This window comes from Neophocaena asiaeorientalis, unplaced genomic scaffold, assembly GCF_003031525.2.
Source record: "Neophocaena asiaeorientalis asiaeorientalis breed wild unplaced genomic scaffold, Neophocaena_asiaeorientalis_V1.1 scaffold82, whole genome shotgun sequence".
In the NCBI taxonomy this organism is placed as follows: Eukaryota; Metazoa; Chordata; class Mammalia; order Artiodactyla; family Phocoenidae; genus Neophocaena; species Neophocaena asiaeorientalis.
In genome coordinates, this window is record NW_020173068.1 from 8,835,260 (window position 1) to 8,852,762 (window position 17,503).

Genomic DNA, 17,503 nt, shown 5'->3' on the forward strand with positions numbered 1-17,503 from the left:
GAGGGATTCTCACTGCTGGATTTTTAAAAACTCTGAAAATGAGAATCATATAATTGCCTTATTGTTTAGAACTTTATCTTCATCCCAAACTAAGTAGCATTGAAATGAAGGGCTTGTTCTGATTGATCATAAATATTTCTTTCTCTTTACTGAGGAGCATATATACTAACATGCTATATTCTTAAATTTTAAAAAATAGTAGAAGTAAAACTGGAAAATTCACACACTTGTGGAAATTAAACAGTACATTTTAAAACAGCAAATGATCAAAGAAGAAATCACAGAGGAAATTAGAAAAATCTTACAGATGAATGAAAATGAAAACACAACATACCAAAACTTATGAGACTTAGCAAAAGCAATGTTAAGGGGTGATTTATAGCTATAAATGCTTATATTAAAAAAAAACAAAAAAGAAAGATCTCAAATCCATAACCTAACTTTACAACTGAAGGAACTAGAAAAGGAAGAACAAATTAAACCCAAAGCCAGCAGAGGGAAGGAAATAATAAAGATCAGATCAGAGATAAATGAAATAGAGAATAGAAAACAAGAGAGAAAGTCAATAAAACCAAAAGTTAGTTCTTTGAAAACTTTAACAAAATTGACAAACCTTTAACTACATGGACTAAGAGAGAAAGAGAAGACTCAGATACTAACATCAGAAATGAAAGTGTGGGCATTACTACCAACTCAGGAGAAAAAAAAGAATTATAAGATCATACTAAAATAATCCTACACCAACAAATTGGATAACCTAGAGGAAATGGGCAGGTCCCTAGAACACAAAGCCTTCCAAAACTAAATAATAAAGAAATAGAAAATCCGAATAGATCTATAACTGATAAGGAGATTGAATCAGTAATCAAAAATCTCCCAACAGGGCTTCCCTGGTGGCGCAGTGGTTGAGAGTCCGCCTGCCGATGCAGGGGACGCGGGTTCGTGCCCGGTCCGGGAAGATCCCACATGCCGCGGAGCGGCTAGGCCCGTGAGCCGTGGCCGCTGGGCCTGCGCGTCCGGAGCCTGTGCTCCGCAACGGGAGAGGCCACAACAGTGAGAGGCCCACACACCGCAAAAAAAGGAAAAAAAAAAAATCTCCCAACAAGTAAAAGCCCTGAACCTGATGGCTGTACTGGTGAGTTCTACCAAACATTTAAAGAAGAACTAATACCACCCCTTTGCAAACTTTTCCAGAAAATTGAAGAGGAGGGAACATTTTCTCACTTATTTTATAAGGCCAGCATTATTGTCTTGATACCAAAGCCAGATGAAGATACTACATAAAAACAAAACAAAACAAAACAAATCTACAGACCAACCTCCTTATGAACTATGACACAAAAATCTCAACAAAATACTAGCAAACCAAATTCAGCAGCATATTTTTTTATTTTTCTATAACTGCTTTTATTTTTTAATTAATTTTTTATTTTATATTGGAGTCTAGTTGATTTACAGTGTTGTGTTAGTTTCAAGTGCACAGCAAAATGATACAGCCACACACATACACATATCCACTCTTTTTCAGGTTCCTCTCTCACATAGGCCATTACAGAATATTGAGTAGAGCTCCCTTCGCCACAGAGTAGGTCCCCACTGATCATCCATTCTACATACAGCAGTGTACATATGTTAATCCCAATTTATCCCTCCTCCTCACCCCTCCCCTTTGGCAACCACAAGCCTGCCCCTGAAGTCTGTGAGTCTGTTTCTGTTTTGCAGATAAGCCCATCTGTATCATTTTTTTACATTCCACATATAAGTGATATCATATGACATTTGTCTTTCTCTGTCTGACCTACTTCACTTAGTATGATAATCTCTGTGTCCATCCATGTTGCTGCAAATGGCATTATTTCGTTCTTTTTAAATGGCTGAATAATATTCCATTGTATATACATACCACATCTTCTTTATCTATTCCTCTGTCGATGGACATTTAGGTTGCTTCCATGTCTTGGCTATTGTAAATAGTGCTGCAGTGAACACTGGGGTGCATGTATCTTTTTGAATTATGCTTTTCTCGGGATATACATCCAGGAGTGGGTTTGCTGAATCATATGGTAACTCTTTGTTTTTTTAAGAAACCTCGGTTCTGTTTTCCATAGTGATTGTACCAATTTACATTCCCACCAACAGTGTAGGAAGGTTCCCTTTTTTCCACACCCTCTCCAGCATTTATTATTTGTAGACCTTTTGATGATGGCCATCCTGACCATATGAGGTGTGAGGTGATACCTCACTGTAGTTTTGATTTGCATTTCTCATATAATTAGTGATGTTGAGCATCCTTTTGTGTGCTTTTTGCCCATCTGGATGTCTTCTTTGGAGAAATGTCTTTTTAGGTCTTCTGCCCATTTTTTAATTGGGTTGTTTGTTTTTTTGATATTGAGCTGCATGAGCTGTTTGTATATTTTGGAGATTAATCCCTTGTCAGTTGTTCGGTTTGCAAATATTTTCTTCCATTCTGTGGGTTGTCTTTTCATTTTGTTTATGGTTTCCTTTACTGTACAAAAGATTTTAAATTTCATTAGGTCCCATTTGTTTATTTTTGTTTTATTTTCATTACCGTAGGAGTTAGATCCATAAAGCTATTGCTTCAGCAGCATATTAAAAAGATTATACATCATCACCAAATGCAATTTATTCCTGCAATACAAGGATGGTTCAACATGCAAAAATCGATCAGTGTAATGCACCACATTAACACAATGAAGGGGAAAAGGAACCCACATGATCATCTCAATTGACTCAGAAAAGCCCTTGACAAAATGCAACACCCTTTCATGAGAAAAACACTCAACGAAATAGGAATAAGGAAGCTACTTCAACATAATAAAAGCCATACATGAAAATCCACACGCACATCATACTTTATGGTGAAAGACTGAAAGCTCTTCCTCTAATATCAGGAAAAAATGCAAGGATGTCTGCTTTCACCACTTCAACACAATACTGAAAGTTCTAGCCAGATTAAGTAGACAATAAAAAGAAATAAAAAGAATCCAAATTGAAAAGCAAAATGTAAAGTGATCTGTGTTCATAGATGATATGAGCTTATATGTAAAACCCTAAAGATTCCACCAAAAGAACTGTTAGAACTAATAAATGAATTCAGCTAATTAACAGGATACAAAGTCAACACACAAAAGTCAGTTGCATCTCTGTACACAAACGATGAACAATCTGAAAAGGAAACTAAGAAAACAATTTCCTTTACAGGAGCACCAAAAAGAATAAAATACTTATGTGTATTTTACCACAATAAAAACAATTTAAGTAAGTTGTATAATAACTAAAGTGAATAGGAAGATTGGCCAAGATGGTGTAGTAGAAAGACCCTGAACTCCACCGCCTCTCACAGGCACACCAAAACTATAGCTAGTTACACAACAGCATTGACCAAAATTACAACTAGTTATACAACAGCATTGACCAAAATCACAACTAGTTATACAACAAGCATTGACCAAAAATCACAGCTAGTTATACAACAGCATTGACCAAAATTACAACTAGTTATACAACAGCACTGACCAAAATTACAACTAGTTATACAACAGCATTGACCAAAATCACAGCTAGTTATACAACAGCACTGACCAAAATTACAACTAGTTGTACAACAAGCATTGATGAAAAAGACTGGAACCTACCAGAAAAGATTTTCTATGACAGACGTTACAAAGAAGGAACCACAACAAGACAGGCAGATTCTTTCCAAGGAGCGACTGGCCTGAGCCCCACATTGGACTCCCCCGTCGGGAGGTCCTGCACCAAGAAGATGAGTCCCCAGAATGTTTGGCTTTGAAGACCAGCAGGGCTGGCTTTCAGGAGTCTTAAACGGTGCACACAAAGTCGCACACACTCCAGGACCCAGGGCAGAAGCAGTAATTTGAAAGGAGCTTGGGTCAGACCTACCTGCTGATCTTGGAGAGTCTCCCAGAGTCAGGAGGCAACTGGAGCTCCCCCTGGGGACACAGACACTGCCTCCCGTTTTGGGAGCTCCTTCTACCACGTAGACGCTAGTGCTGGCAAGTGCCATTGTGGAATCCTCCCTAGAGCTCACTAGCCTCAGGAGCCAGCCCAGCCCCTGCCCAACAGCCTGTAGTCACCAGTACTGGGACACCTGAGGCCAAGCAACTAACTGGGTGAGGACACAGTCCCACCCATCAGCAGACTGGCTGCCTTAAGACCTTCTTAACCCACAGCTAGCCCTAGACTTGGCCTTGCCCACCAGAGAGCCCAGGACCTGGTTCCACATACCAGTACACAGGCATTAGACCCAGGACCCCCAGGGCCCTGCAGCTTTAGTCTCCGGGTCCCAGCTCTACCCACCAGTGGCACCAGCCCCAGAACAATAACAGCACCCCCCAGCCTGTGGACCCAGCCCACCCACGGCAAGCCAGCATCTGCCCTGGGACCAGCTGGGCACCGGCCCACCCAACAACAGGCTAACACAAGCTTTGGGATGCTCGGGACCCCAAAGTTAGCTGTGTCAGGAACTGGCCCCATCCACCAGCCACCTGACACCAGATCTGGGCCCCCTGGGCCCTGCAGTCGGACCCTAGGACCCGGCTCTGCCCACCAGTGGGCTGGCACTAGCTCCAGGATCTGGCTTCACCCACCGGTGGGTGGGTACCACCCTGTGATCTCCTGGACCTTGACTCCACCCACCAGTGAGCCAGCACAAGCCTTGGGGCCCCCTGGGGCTCTGCAGCCAGCCACCTTGTGACGTGGCCCCACCAACCAGGGCCGGCCACCTCTGCACAAGGCAGGGCCTGGCAACCAACCGGACTGGGGGCCGACCAAGCCTACCAGACTACCCTCAGTAGTCAGCCCACCACAAGAGAAGGACCCATGCAGCCCACATAGCGGACACCCCTAGAACATATAGCTCTGGTGACAAGAGGGGAGTGTGATGCTGGGATGCCCAGGACATTTCTTACAAAAGGCCACTTCTCTAAATTCTGGAAACATAACCAACCTATCAGATACATAGAAATAAAAACAGAAAGTTAGATGAAATGAGATGGTAGAGGAACATGTTCCAAATGGAGGAACAAGATAAAACCTCAGAAAAAGAAGTAAATGAACTGGAGACAAGCCATCTACCTGAGAAAGAGCTCAGGGTAATGATTGTAAAGATGTTCAAAGAAATCGGGAGAAGAATGGATGCGCAGAGTGAGACGTTAGCACTTAAAAAAAAAGAATTAGAAAATATAAAGAACGGGCTTCCCTGGTGGCACAGTGGTTAAGAATCCACCTGCCAATGCAGGGGAAATGAGTTCGAGCCCTGGTCCGGGAAGATCCCACATGCCATGGAGCAACGAAGCCCCTGTGCCACAACTACTGAGCTGGTGCTCTAGAGCCCGCGAGCCACAACTACTGAAGCCTGCGTACCTGGAGCCCGTGCTCTGCAACAAGAGAAGCCACCACAATGTACTGCAGAGAAGAGTAGCCCCTGCTCACCGCAACTAGAGAAAGCCCACACGCAGCAACGAAGACCCAAAGCAGCCAAAAATAATAAATTAAATAAATAAATTTAAAAAATAAAAAACATTAAAAAAGAAGATATAAAGAACAACTAAACAGAGACGAAGAATACAATAACTGAGGTGAAAAATGCACTGGAAGGAATCAACAGTAAACTAAATGATACAGAGGAACGGATCAGCGAGCCGGTAGACAGAGTGGTGGATATCACTGATGCTGAACAGAAAAAACTTTTAGAAAAAAAATATAGGAGAACATCTTCAGGATCTAGAGCCAGGCAAAGAGCTGTTATATATGACAGCAAAAATATGATCCATAAAAGGAAAAACTGACCTCATCAATTTTGACCTCATTATGAATTTTGCTCCATGAAAGACCAGGTGAAAAGGATAAAAAGACAAGCCCTTCCCACCTCCAACACTACCCTGGCCGTGACCCTCCCTTGCTCTGAGCCCTCAAAAGCACACTCTTGCCACAGTCTCATTTTCCATTATTTAAGGTCTGTCTGGCATCTTGCAGCTTCTAAGAAGCTTCCAAGAAGCAGGGACACTCTCTCACAGCCATTTCACGTAGTTGCTCCCTGCTCCTCCCAGGCACCCTGGACTCTGGGCAAGCCCACTTTCTTTCTGTTTTTTTAGAATCCTGTCTCTTGGCCTTTGTTCACACAGCCCTCCACCGGGATGCCACACACACAACCCCATCTCTCTCTCTCTCTTTTTTTTAAAAATTAATTAATTAATTTATGGCTGTGTTGGGTCTTTGTTTCTGTGCGAGAGCTTTCTCTAGTTATGGCAAGCGGGGGCCACTCTTCATCACGGTGCGCGGGCCTCTCACTATCGTGGTCTCTCTTGTTGTGGAGCACAGGCTCCAGACGCGCAGGCTCAGTAGTTGTGGCTCACGGGCTTAGTTACTCTGTGGCATGTGGGATCTTCCCGGACCAGGGCTCGAACCCGTGTCCCCTGCATTGGCAGGCAGATTCTCAACCACTGCGCCACCAGGAAAGCCCCACAACCCCATCTCTTGAAATCTCACAATGCCCCCAAATCCCATCCCAGACACCACTGTGACCTAGAGGTTTTCTTGTCCCTTCCCACCCAGTTCCATTTAATTCCACAAGCAGCTACGGAGCACCAGGTTCTCATCAGGCACCGTGCTGGTCCACTTGCTGCTTGTGGCCCTGTTAAGTCCATCTCGGATGACGGCAACTGGGCCTCCCTGGTCTTTCCCGCCCACTCGGGACGCCCCACACTCTGTTCCCCTCAGGGAAGTCAGTGTGATCTTTTAAAAGAGAGATCAGGATCCGTCACCTGTCTGCTTAAAACTCTTCAGGCTCCGCCCATCGCTCTTGGAGAGTTTCAATTTTAATTCCTCACTGCGACCCTCCTGGCAATATGTCTTAGCCCATGTTCCCCTCAAACAGACCTTGAGACAAGGATTTGGGTGCAAGAACTTTCTATGGGAGGTGATCACAGGAAGTACACGTGGGAGTTGGGAAGCGACATGAGAGGGAGGGCCAACAGGGGGCGCTGGGATGGGTGTGTTCCTGCTCTAGGCCATGGGCTCAATCCGCAGGGGACCCTCAGAGGGACTGTGTGGAGATAAAGGTACCTGAATCAGAAGGCCAAAGAATCAGGGGCCGGGACTAAGGTGAGGCGAGCGAGGTACCTAGGATGCCAGAGCTAAAGAGACACCACGAGGTACCACTTCACACCCCGTGGATGGCTCCAATCCAAAAGACGGACAAGAACAAGTGTTGGCAAGGATGTGGAGAAATTGGGGCCCTCATATGCTGCTGGTAGGCTTGTAAAATGGTACCGCTGCCGTAGAAAACAGCCTGGCAGTTCCTCACACGGTTAAACACAGAGTTACCGTATGACCCAGTAATTCACCCAAGAGAAATGAAAATGCACATCCTCACAAAACTATACATGAATGTTCATAGCAACATTTGTCATAATAGCCAAAAAGTAGAACTTTTGGCTAACAACCCAAACGCCCATGAACTGATGAATGGATAAACAAAATGTGATTTAACCAGACAATGGAATGTTATTCAGCCATAAAAAGGAATGAAGTACTGACACACAGTACAGCGTGGATGAACCTTGAAAACATTATGCTAAGTGAGAGAAACCAGTCACAAAATGTCACATACTGTATGATTCCATTTCTGTGAAATGTTCACAATAGGCAAATCCACAGAGACAGAAAGCAGATGAGTGGCAGCCTGGGACTGGGGGGTGGGGTGGGATGGGAGGTGAGCTAGCAAGTGACTAACGGGTACACGGTTCCTTTCAGGATCAGGAAAATGTTCTGGAATTAGGGCGTGGTGATGGTTGCCCAATTTTGTGAAAATACTAAAACCATTGAATCGTACACTTTAAGAGGGTGAACTTTATGGTAAGTGAATTACATCTTGATAAAGCTGTTATAAAAACATTTAAGAAGGTGCTTGCTCTTGGGCGCTGACTCAACGCTTGCACAACCCCGAGAGTATCTCACATTTCGTGCCCCAGGTGTCTCCCTTCCTGGGGTACAAACTGGCTTCATCGTGGCCCCGAGGGAAGGTGGGGTATTTTATCTTCTAAACCCTGATCCTCATTGATCAAGGGTCACTCTTGGGGTTTAACTCTCCAGACTTTTCCTCTGCACCCAGCCAAGCTCAGGGCTGTGGGTAAGTGACTCTCTTAGGCAGAAAGACACTGGAAACCACCAGGGTGTGAGGGTGCTGTTAGCTGTAGCACTGTCAATGTCTCCTACACCCTGTGTCATATAGTCGCCACCACCCTTGTAATCTCATCTTGCTCTCCTTCTTACCACACTGCTCCAGCAACCTTGGCCTCCATTCTCATCAGGGAACACATCACTTTCCCACCTCAGGGCCATTGTACGACTGTTTTCTTTGCTCAGAACACTGCCCTCAGCCTTTCTTCTTGCTGACTCCTTTAGGATTCAGCTCAAATGTCATCTCACAGAGGCCTTCTCTTCTTGCCCTATCCAAATGGGTTCCTCATTATTCTCTCTTCAAACACCCAGAGTGATTTCTTAATAGCACTTACCACAATTTGGAAATTATATACTCATTTGTTTGTCTGTGTATTTAATCCCCCTAAGGCTGCAAGATTCAGGGGAGAGAGACTGAGTCTGTTTTGCTTATGGCTGTATCCACTGTATCCTTCACTGTGCCTGGCATACAGAAGTTACTAAAGAAATACTTGTGAACATTATATGAATAAGACACACCCCAGACCCTTCTCCTCAAAACAAACACTCCCAGCCACGTAGGAAAGGAAGCATCTGGACAGCGTCTATGGCACCAGATGGTTCATACTATAACAGGTAGGTGAGCAGAGGGGTATGGGGAGCCAGCTGAGGGAGAAATTGATTATTCTGGGAACTCAGAGAGGGAAGAAAATGTAGAAAGCAAATATTATTTGAAATGGATTTTGAAGGATGAATAAGAGAGTGTCAGGTGTATAAGGATGTGGGAAGAAAATGTCAGGCAGAAGGAACAGCGTAGCTAAAAGTCTGGAAGCAGTGCTGCTCTATGTGTGTGTGTGTGTGTGTAGGGTGGGAGACAAGGAAAGGAGGGAGGGGAGGTGGAGGGGGTGAGATCAAGGGAATCCTCCAATGCTGAGAGGATGAGTTTGGACACTGTCCCAGGGGTATGGGAGCCACTGAAGGGGGCTGTGCAGGGGTGGAGTGTGGCCACTGGGATTTAAAACATCTGTCTGAAGTGGCCTGGATGGGGTTAGGGGGACGGGAGGCAGAGAGGGCTTCCACAAGAGGGCTGGTATTCCGGGTAGGAGATGCTAAAGCTTAAAGAGAATGTCAGGGGAGCAGCCGGGGGCTGGCAGTGGTACCCAGACCCAGGCTCCCTGCTGATGGGCATTGGCCACCTGGGATGCCCACCCTGACACCCACTCTTGATCCTCAAGGGGATACCAGGGAAGGAAGAGGAAAGAGGCTGGATGATTTGAGATAGGATATCAAGTTCATGATTTCACAAGAATTTTTAAATAGTATATGATTTTAATAGCTTCATTTTGAAGATAAATGTACATAAATCAAACAGGCAACTCATCTTGAAGAAAATATTAAGTAAGTAACAAATGCAGGTGGGTCAGGGTTAGATGATTGATAAATGCTACTGAGACTGGTGGGAGCCACAGCAAGGATGGAGAGAGGGAGGAGCTTGGCAAGGCTGGAACCTTGAGGTTTACTCTGACACCTCATTGGCCTGGATTGACTGGGGAGTGATAAGGAGGACGTGAGGCCAGGGCCTAGAGGACAGGGGGGAGGGCAGAATCCACAGGCCTCGGGGCCTGACTGGATATGGGAGTAAAGAAGATGAGGAGTTGGGGGAAGCCCTGGTTTTTGGCTTGAAGGAACCAGGCTGCTTCTAACAGGAGGTGCTAGAGTCAGCCATGTTAGAGCGGCTGCACCTTATAAGATTCAGATCCTTGTAACCTGCAATGAAATAAAAATTGCAGAATGCTTTATACCTCCTGCCCCGTGTCCCCAGTCAGATGCTGTAGCAGATGTGGTTGGTGCCCTGCCCATACCCCTCCCTCGCCCCATCCTGGAGGTGGCCCGCAGACAGTACTGCCCTCACTGACATCTTTCTGTGTCTCTCTGCCTGAGGGCATTCTCTAGCCAGAAGCAGGTCAGCCCACACACATCAGGCAGCGGGGCTCACCAAGGAGTTCATGCCCCAGGACTGGCCCTCGAACATGTGCTCCAGGCGGGGTCCCGGAGGCCTCCAGCCAGATCAGCCCCAGTTACACACAGCAGGGACCTCCTTCTTAACAACCCTGCACTGGCTTTCTTCCCTTCCCAGGCTCGCTTTCTGCTCTCAAACTGTGCTTCCTGGGACCACCTCCCACAGAAATCACCTGCATCCTAACCTTTGTCTCAGAGTCTGCTTTCATGGGAACCCAAAGGGAGACAGAGAGGCAAGAAATGCCAGGGACACCCCTACGTCCCCCTCCTGCCCTGGAGCTGCAGGTTTCATTCACCCAGATGAAACCCAGAGCTGGAGTGGGCCCTATTAGCACACCACTTACAGCAGTCTGTGGGCACAACCAGAAAACCAAGACCAGTATGAAGGGGGAGCAAGCCCCCTTTTTATTGTTTTATTTAGGCCAGAAGTTGGCAGCCCTTGGGTATGTGATGGTATAAGCTTTGTTTCAGTTATTTGGGGCATGAAGGGAGGGTCCTTCCTGCCTCAGGGCCTTTGCCCTTGCTGGTCTTGCTCCTGAGATGTTTCCCCTAAGATACAGCCAAGTCCAGCTTGCCTATTTCAATTCTCAGTTTGAATATCAGCTCCTCAGAGAGGCATCTCTGACCACATTATCCTAAATATATCCTTTCTCCATTCATCCTATTGTCTTTATAGCTGTTGGCACTGCATCTTTTAAAAAATCAACTTTATTGAGGTATAACTTCCATACAAGACACTCATTTAAAGTGTGCAGCGTGATGAGTTTTGATAAATATGTATGTCCGTAACCAGCACGGGAATCACCGTTTCTATCACCCCCCCCTCCAAAGTTCAGTTAGATGGCTTTCTCCCTGCCCCCGGGACTCACTGGCCCACTTTCTGTCACTGTATCTCAGCTTTTCCTTTTCTAGAATTTCGCATGGAATAATTCGGCATGTGCTCTTTTGCTCAGTGTAGTGTTTCTGAGATTCACGCGCTTTGCTGTGCGTATGGGTAGTTCATGCAGTTTTATGGCTGAGTTGTATTCCATCATATGGTTGTACTTCAGGTGGTTTGTTCGCTTTCTTGTTGAAGGACACCTGGGCTGTGTCCAGTTCTCAACGATCAGAATTAAAGCTGCTATGAACATTCACATGCAAGTGTGTGTGTGGACATATGGACATATATTTTCATTTCTCTTGGGTATGCCGAGCCGTGGAACTGCTGGATAATCAACTGGGATTATGTTACCTATTTGCTTGCTTTTTGTATATGGTCCATCTTCCCCACTAAGTGTCATCAGGGAAGGACTTTGCTCACCACCTGATGTGAATAGTGTCCAGCAAACACGTGGCATGCCCACAATGAATGAATAAGAAGCCAGCAGGGCTGATTTCCAAATGTGAGGGCTCTGAGCCAGGGATCTGCTGGATTTTGGGGTCCTCCTCCCAAGTGGCAGGTTCCTGCTGTGGTTCCTGGGAGAGCCTGACACTTTCTGAACCCCGCAGGGGAACAGTGTACACAGGAGAGGAGAAATCATGACATGGTGGCTCCAGGGGTCTCAAACCCCACACCCGGAATTTCCTGACGGTCTCCTGGTGCTTTTCTGGGCTCCTGGGACCACTGGAAGGGCCCGGGTGGTATTGGGTCCATGTTTTAGGGTGGGCCTAGAATGTATCTGTGTCTCCATGTGTCCGAATCTCTCGGCAGCCACCCGTGGTTCCAGGCCCCGGGGACGCTGTCCACCCGGGAGGCCACGCGGCCCTCCGCCGGCAGACAGCACCCGCGGCGGCCAGGGCCAGGTCTGCCCTCCCACCTCTGTCCAGCAGGGGGCGGCAGCGCTCCACGGAGAAGCGGCGCCCCATCCACGCTCGTCTGCCGCGGGCGGAGGGCGGACTGGGACCTCGAGAGACACCGCTCGGCCTCGTGTGAGACTCCCGCAGCCTCAGAATACCTCCCCTAGTCCAGAAAGGGAAACTGAGGCCCAGAAAAGGGGAGGGAGGCTACTCAGATCTCCTAAATCCCAGTCCCAAATCTCCAGACGTAGCGTGGGAAAAGAGGGCGTCTCTCGGAGATAGGGTGGGAGTACTGCCGTCTAGCTGGGCCGCTCAGACTTGCTCTGAGGCAGAGGGATGGACTCGAGCTCTCAATCCCCTCTAAGTCCTTCATTAGCTGCTGGGGAGTCTGTGAGCCCAGGGGTGAGGTCTGGAGGGCAAGGCTGGGGAGGCGCCCCTCTGGAGGTTGCCCAATATAAGGGAGGGGTTGAAGGGATTGAAGATGAGATGTTTACTCGTCTGTAAAATGGGTATGTAGGGAACCAGCACCCCCAGTTCTCTCCTGTCCTTTCTGCTTCACCCTTGCTCAGGCTAGAGGCTTAAGAGGTGGCTGGACCATGTCCTGGGGACTCCATCCTTGCCCTGTCCAGACAACCACTTCTAGACGAGACCACCCTGCTCCTTCCTGGACCCTGCTCACTTGGAAAATGGGATGGTGATATGACCCAAGAGTGTGTATTTTTATTACCTAAGCAGCCTGACTCAAAATGATGAATTGGGCCAATCAAATATCTGCTCTTCCAGAAATGTATATGGGGCCCCCACAGGGCAGCAGGCTTTGTGCTGGGTCCAGGGGAGAGAGCAATAAACAGGAAAATGAGGCCCTGCTCTGGGGACCTCGCCTTCCTGAGCGGGGAGACAGATTGTCCAACAAGTAAACAACAAACAAATAATTACAAATTGGGATCAGTGCTGTGAAGGAAACCAAGAAAGGGCAGAGATAAAGCATAACTGAGGGGCTTCCCTGGTGGCGCAGTGGCTAAGAATCCACCTGCCAATGCAGGGGACACAGGTTCGAGCCCTGGTCCGGGAAGATCCCATATGCCGCGGAGCAACGAAGTCCTTGAGCCACAACTACTGAAGCCTGTGCACCTAGAGCCCGTGCTCCTCAACAAGAGAAGCCACCGCAATGAGAAGCCTGCGCACCGCGATGAAGAGTAGCCCTCGCTCGCCGCAACTAGAGAAAGCTCGCGTGCAGCAACAAAGACCTAACACAGCCAAAAATAAACAAATAAAATAAATAAATTTTAAAAAAGAAAAATAAAAGGAATAACTGAGGAGAGGGAGGCTGCCCTTAGCTGGAACTGTCAGGGGAGGGACTCTACTGAGGCAGCATTTAAACCAGGAGCTGAAAGATGAGATGGAGCCCGTCATGCAAAGGTGAGGCAAGTGGAAAGGGTGGAATAGGGCAAGGAAAACGGTCAGATTCATATTTTTAAAAGGTCCTTCTGGCTGCTGGATGGAGAATAGGCTGGGGCAGGGCATGAATGGAAGCTGGAAGACCAGAGAGGAAGCTGTTGCAATAATTCAGGGGAGAAATGCTGGTGCCTCAGGGTGGTAGCCAGGGAGGTTGTGGATCCTGGATATATTTTAAAGCAGGGGTGATGGTTCTTCTGTTAGATGAGAGGTAGGGGACAGGGAAGAATCCAAGATGATGCCTTAAAAAATTAGGTGGTTGGAAGTGCCCTTTGCTGAGATGGGGGAGGCTGTGAGGAAAGCTGGTGGCGAGAGTCACAGAATTTAAGAACTGCTGGCAGAAATTTAGGGATCCCAGAACGGAGTCCAGCCCTGCCTCTGTATTCCCCTGCCTTTGGGGGTGGGTTGTGGTTCTGAACTCAAGGATTAAGGCTCCTAAACTTGGCCTGGCCTCAGCATCACTCTGGAGTGTTGGGAAATATCCCTGGGCCCCAAATCTACTGACTCAGAAGCTTCCAGGTGGTGCTGATTCGGCTGGTCTGGGTCTATGTGTGGAGGCCCTGCCCCAGAGCTCAGGGTTTCTGTTCCCACTGGGACCCTGGTGACCCCTGTCTTCCTCTGCCAGGTGACTCTACCCAGGTGAGGGAAGAGGCAGTGGCAAGAGAATGAGGAGGGAGCCCTGAGAGAGACAAATGGGCAGAGGGCTTCTGGAGATTCTGAGATACTGAGAAATGCCAGGGAAAAACAAGCCACCTTTTAATTTTGACCTCGTTTCTAAATGATGCCAGCTACCAAGGAAGATATTACTCTGCTTCCTGGGAAGCGATTGGGGGAATCACCAAGAGGAACTGGCAAGCAAAACAGGGTATGGAGGTTCAAGTCCTTGCACGATGTACTTGCAGAGGTTAAGGCGAGGGAGGCTGAGGCCCTGAGGGCCACTCAGGCCCCAGGCTTACTCCAAGCTAAGCCTGCCAGCTGAGGGCAGCCCAGTTCATTCCGTACTCATCCCGCTAGTGGGTCTCAAATGGTCTAAAGATCCCTTGCCTTGCTGGCCTGGGAGGTATGGAATATTGGCTTGGGAGAGAATGGAATATTTTCTCTCCCTGACCCTCTTCATCTGGAGTCATCCCTTAGGTCTCTGGCACTTCTCCAGGGAAGCCCTTTCTCACCTCCCCCCCCCCCCCCCCATAACTGGGTCACATCCCCAGTTGTGAGCACTCTCTTGGCAATCTCTTTCCATGTTCACATACACCATCTGATTTCACCCTGCAAGGCAGGCCTGCGATCTCCTCTTACAGACGAAGGCACTAAGGTTCAGAGAGTTTAAGCAGCTTGCCCAAGGTCACACAGCTAGCATATAGCCTTGAACACCTGCAGCTGCAGCAGATCTGGGAGATGTTGCCCCCAAATCCTTTGTTATAGCTGAATACTACTGAGCAGCGGAAAGCTATGGATGCCCGAAAGGGTCAGATGAGCCATCTCAAAGGACCAAAGAAATACCCACGCGGGGCTCAGACGCAAGGTAGGGATCTGACTTTAGACTCCATTCCCTCCCTGCGACAGGACCCCAGAGGCCAACCTCAGCTGAATGGAGCCCTCCCCTTTCCCAAAGTCAGCTGTTTTTCTTGCCTGGAAATGCCTCTAAAATGTCAGTTGTGGGCCAACCTCCCTCCTCCCCTCTAGGAGTCATGTAGTAGCTCAAATATATTACACATATTAAAAGAATATATTCTCCGGGCGGCCCCGAAGGGGATAATGAAATATATGTCTATATTTATACACAATGGATTGGCTGAAAATGCTCTAAATATCCCTCCAGCTGTGGCAACCCTTTGAAATATGACACTCCAACAACACCTCCCCCACTGGTGGGCTGGCGGGAGACATTAAAGATTTAAAAAAAGGGAAGGAAGGAAGGAGAGGAAGGAGAAGAAAAAGGAGGCAGCTGCTTTTGCCTTTGGCTGTGCAGCAGCAACCTGTGTTTAAATATTAAAACCACCCATCACCCAGCCCAGCTGTCCGCCCCTTCGGTGGCCTGGGTACACACCAAGGTCTCCTGTGGCTCCTGTGGTTGAGGGTTGTCCTGCAGATCTAACTTGCCCCACCCCCACCAACCCCAGTGATGGGGGCGGTGCTGGGAGAGCAGTGGCGGGGAGGCTCTGCTTTAGATCTCAGATTCTGGGCTTGTCTAGGCTGGGCTGGGAAAAGGGGCCTGATGCGGGAGTGGGGTGGGGGGAGTCGGCAGCATTTGAGGCAGAAGATGCAGGTTTGGATCCTGACTCTGCCCCTTAGGTGCTGTGTGACCTTGATCTTGGGCTGCAATTTTTTCATCTATATTATAAGAGATTTGGACTGGCTCATGGGACTTTAGGGGTCCATGAATATTCAGAAATTACATGCAAAATTGGGGGGAGTGGTTTCAAGGGGCTCATCAGGCTCATTAGAGTGACTGGTCCTTCTCCGAGTGCCCAGAGCATCATTTCTATCTCAAAACTGGCACTTTAGGTCTCCCCATCCAGGCGGGGCTTAATTTTCTCCGTGTCCCAGCTGCTGCAGGGGAGGAGCTTTGAGATGTTCAATAATGATCAGAGCTATAGGTACATCTTGTTCCAACAATATAATTAAAGGTGAGCCAAAGTGATAAGACCTATCTTGCAAGGTGAACTCCCTACCACTGAAGGAATTCAAACAGATGCTGAATGAACTCTTTGGGGGGCTGCTGTACAGGAGACTTCAGCATTTGACAGGGCCTGGCTGTGAGGTCCCTTCCACGCCCAAACGTCTGTGATTTTAATTTCCTTTGATTGAAGACTATATAGAGCTTCAACTGTGACTGCGGAGGGAGAGAGAGGGAGAGAGCAGTTTGGGGTTTCCGCATATGTCACGAGAATGTAAAATGGCAGGAATGTGGCTTTGCCTCCTAGGTACCTCTCATGGTGCTTGCGGCATCTTGTCACCTTGAGTGACATTCCAGGGTTTAAAGATATGTACTTTACTACACCATAGCCCCTAAACGCACACCAAATACTCGATCTTCAGCTCAACTGAAAACGCAGGGATTCGTTCCATCCCTGGACTCACTGAGCAGTGGATGGCTCCAGCATGGGGTCTCCTGAAGGGTTTACAGGGGGAGGGGGTTAGTTTGACTGTCCTGGGTTGGAATATTTGCTCACCTGTTAACTCTGGAACCAAATCCTCAAATAAGATGTGACTCCCCTAAATGGGATACTCCAAGTCTAAGATCAGGAGTCAAAGATTTCAGGATTCCAGAATCTAAAGTTTCTATAACTTGGAGTTTCTGGGAGTCAACATTCTTAAGACCCTTTGAGTCAAGAAATCTTTAAAGAGGAGATCAAGATGGGCCTTTTTTTAATGAGGAACATATATGGAAAGGTGGAGGTGCCGAGAGGGAGATATGAAATCTTTTTTTTGGTTCCCAAGGTAAACCATCTACCCACAGAAAAGAAATCTGTGAAAAGACCACATGCGTCCAGACAGCACTGGGGCTCAGGTCGGGGTTTGCTAAAGGTATAGAGCTCATTGTGTGCTGGTAAACCAGCTCTTCAAAAAAAGCCTGGTTTGTAGCATTTGCCAATTTCCATGATGGAAATATTCCCAATGTGGCCAATTCAAGTTGCCAACAGTTTAACCACCAGTTCTCAAAATTCCCAACAATTTACCAGTTGTCTCTTATGACCTAGCAAAAGCTGGCTGTAGCACATCTTGGGATGGGGTGGCTGCCCAGGCCGCTGTAGTTGCATCTGGAAGGGCTGGGGGGAGGTTGTGGCTATGAAGGCAGTTGTTCAAATAGGATGAGGGCTGAGCTGATTTCAGCATATCTGGAGTCTGATGGGAAGCCTTCCTGCTTCTAAGGGAGGGAATCAGAGGCTTCTTCCTCTGGGTCAGGGAAGCATGGCAGGGACAGAGGCGGGGATTCCTAGCTGCTGGGACTTGGGAAGGCAGCTGGGACAAAGAAGGGCAGAAACTGTGCTTTCCCCCGGGGCTACCCCTCAGCTAAGGTGGGACATGTGTTTATTTGTTCAGTCAGTTTTTC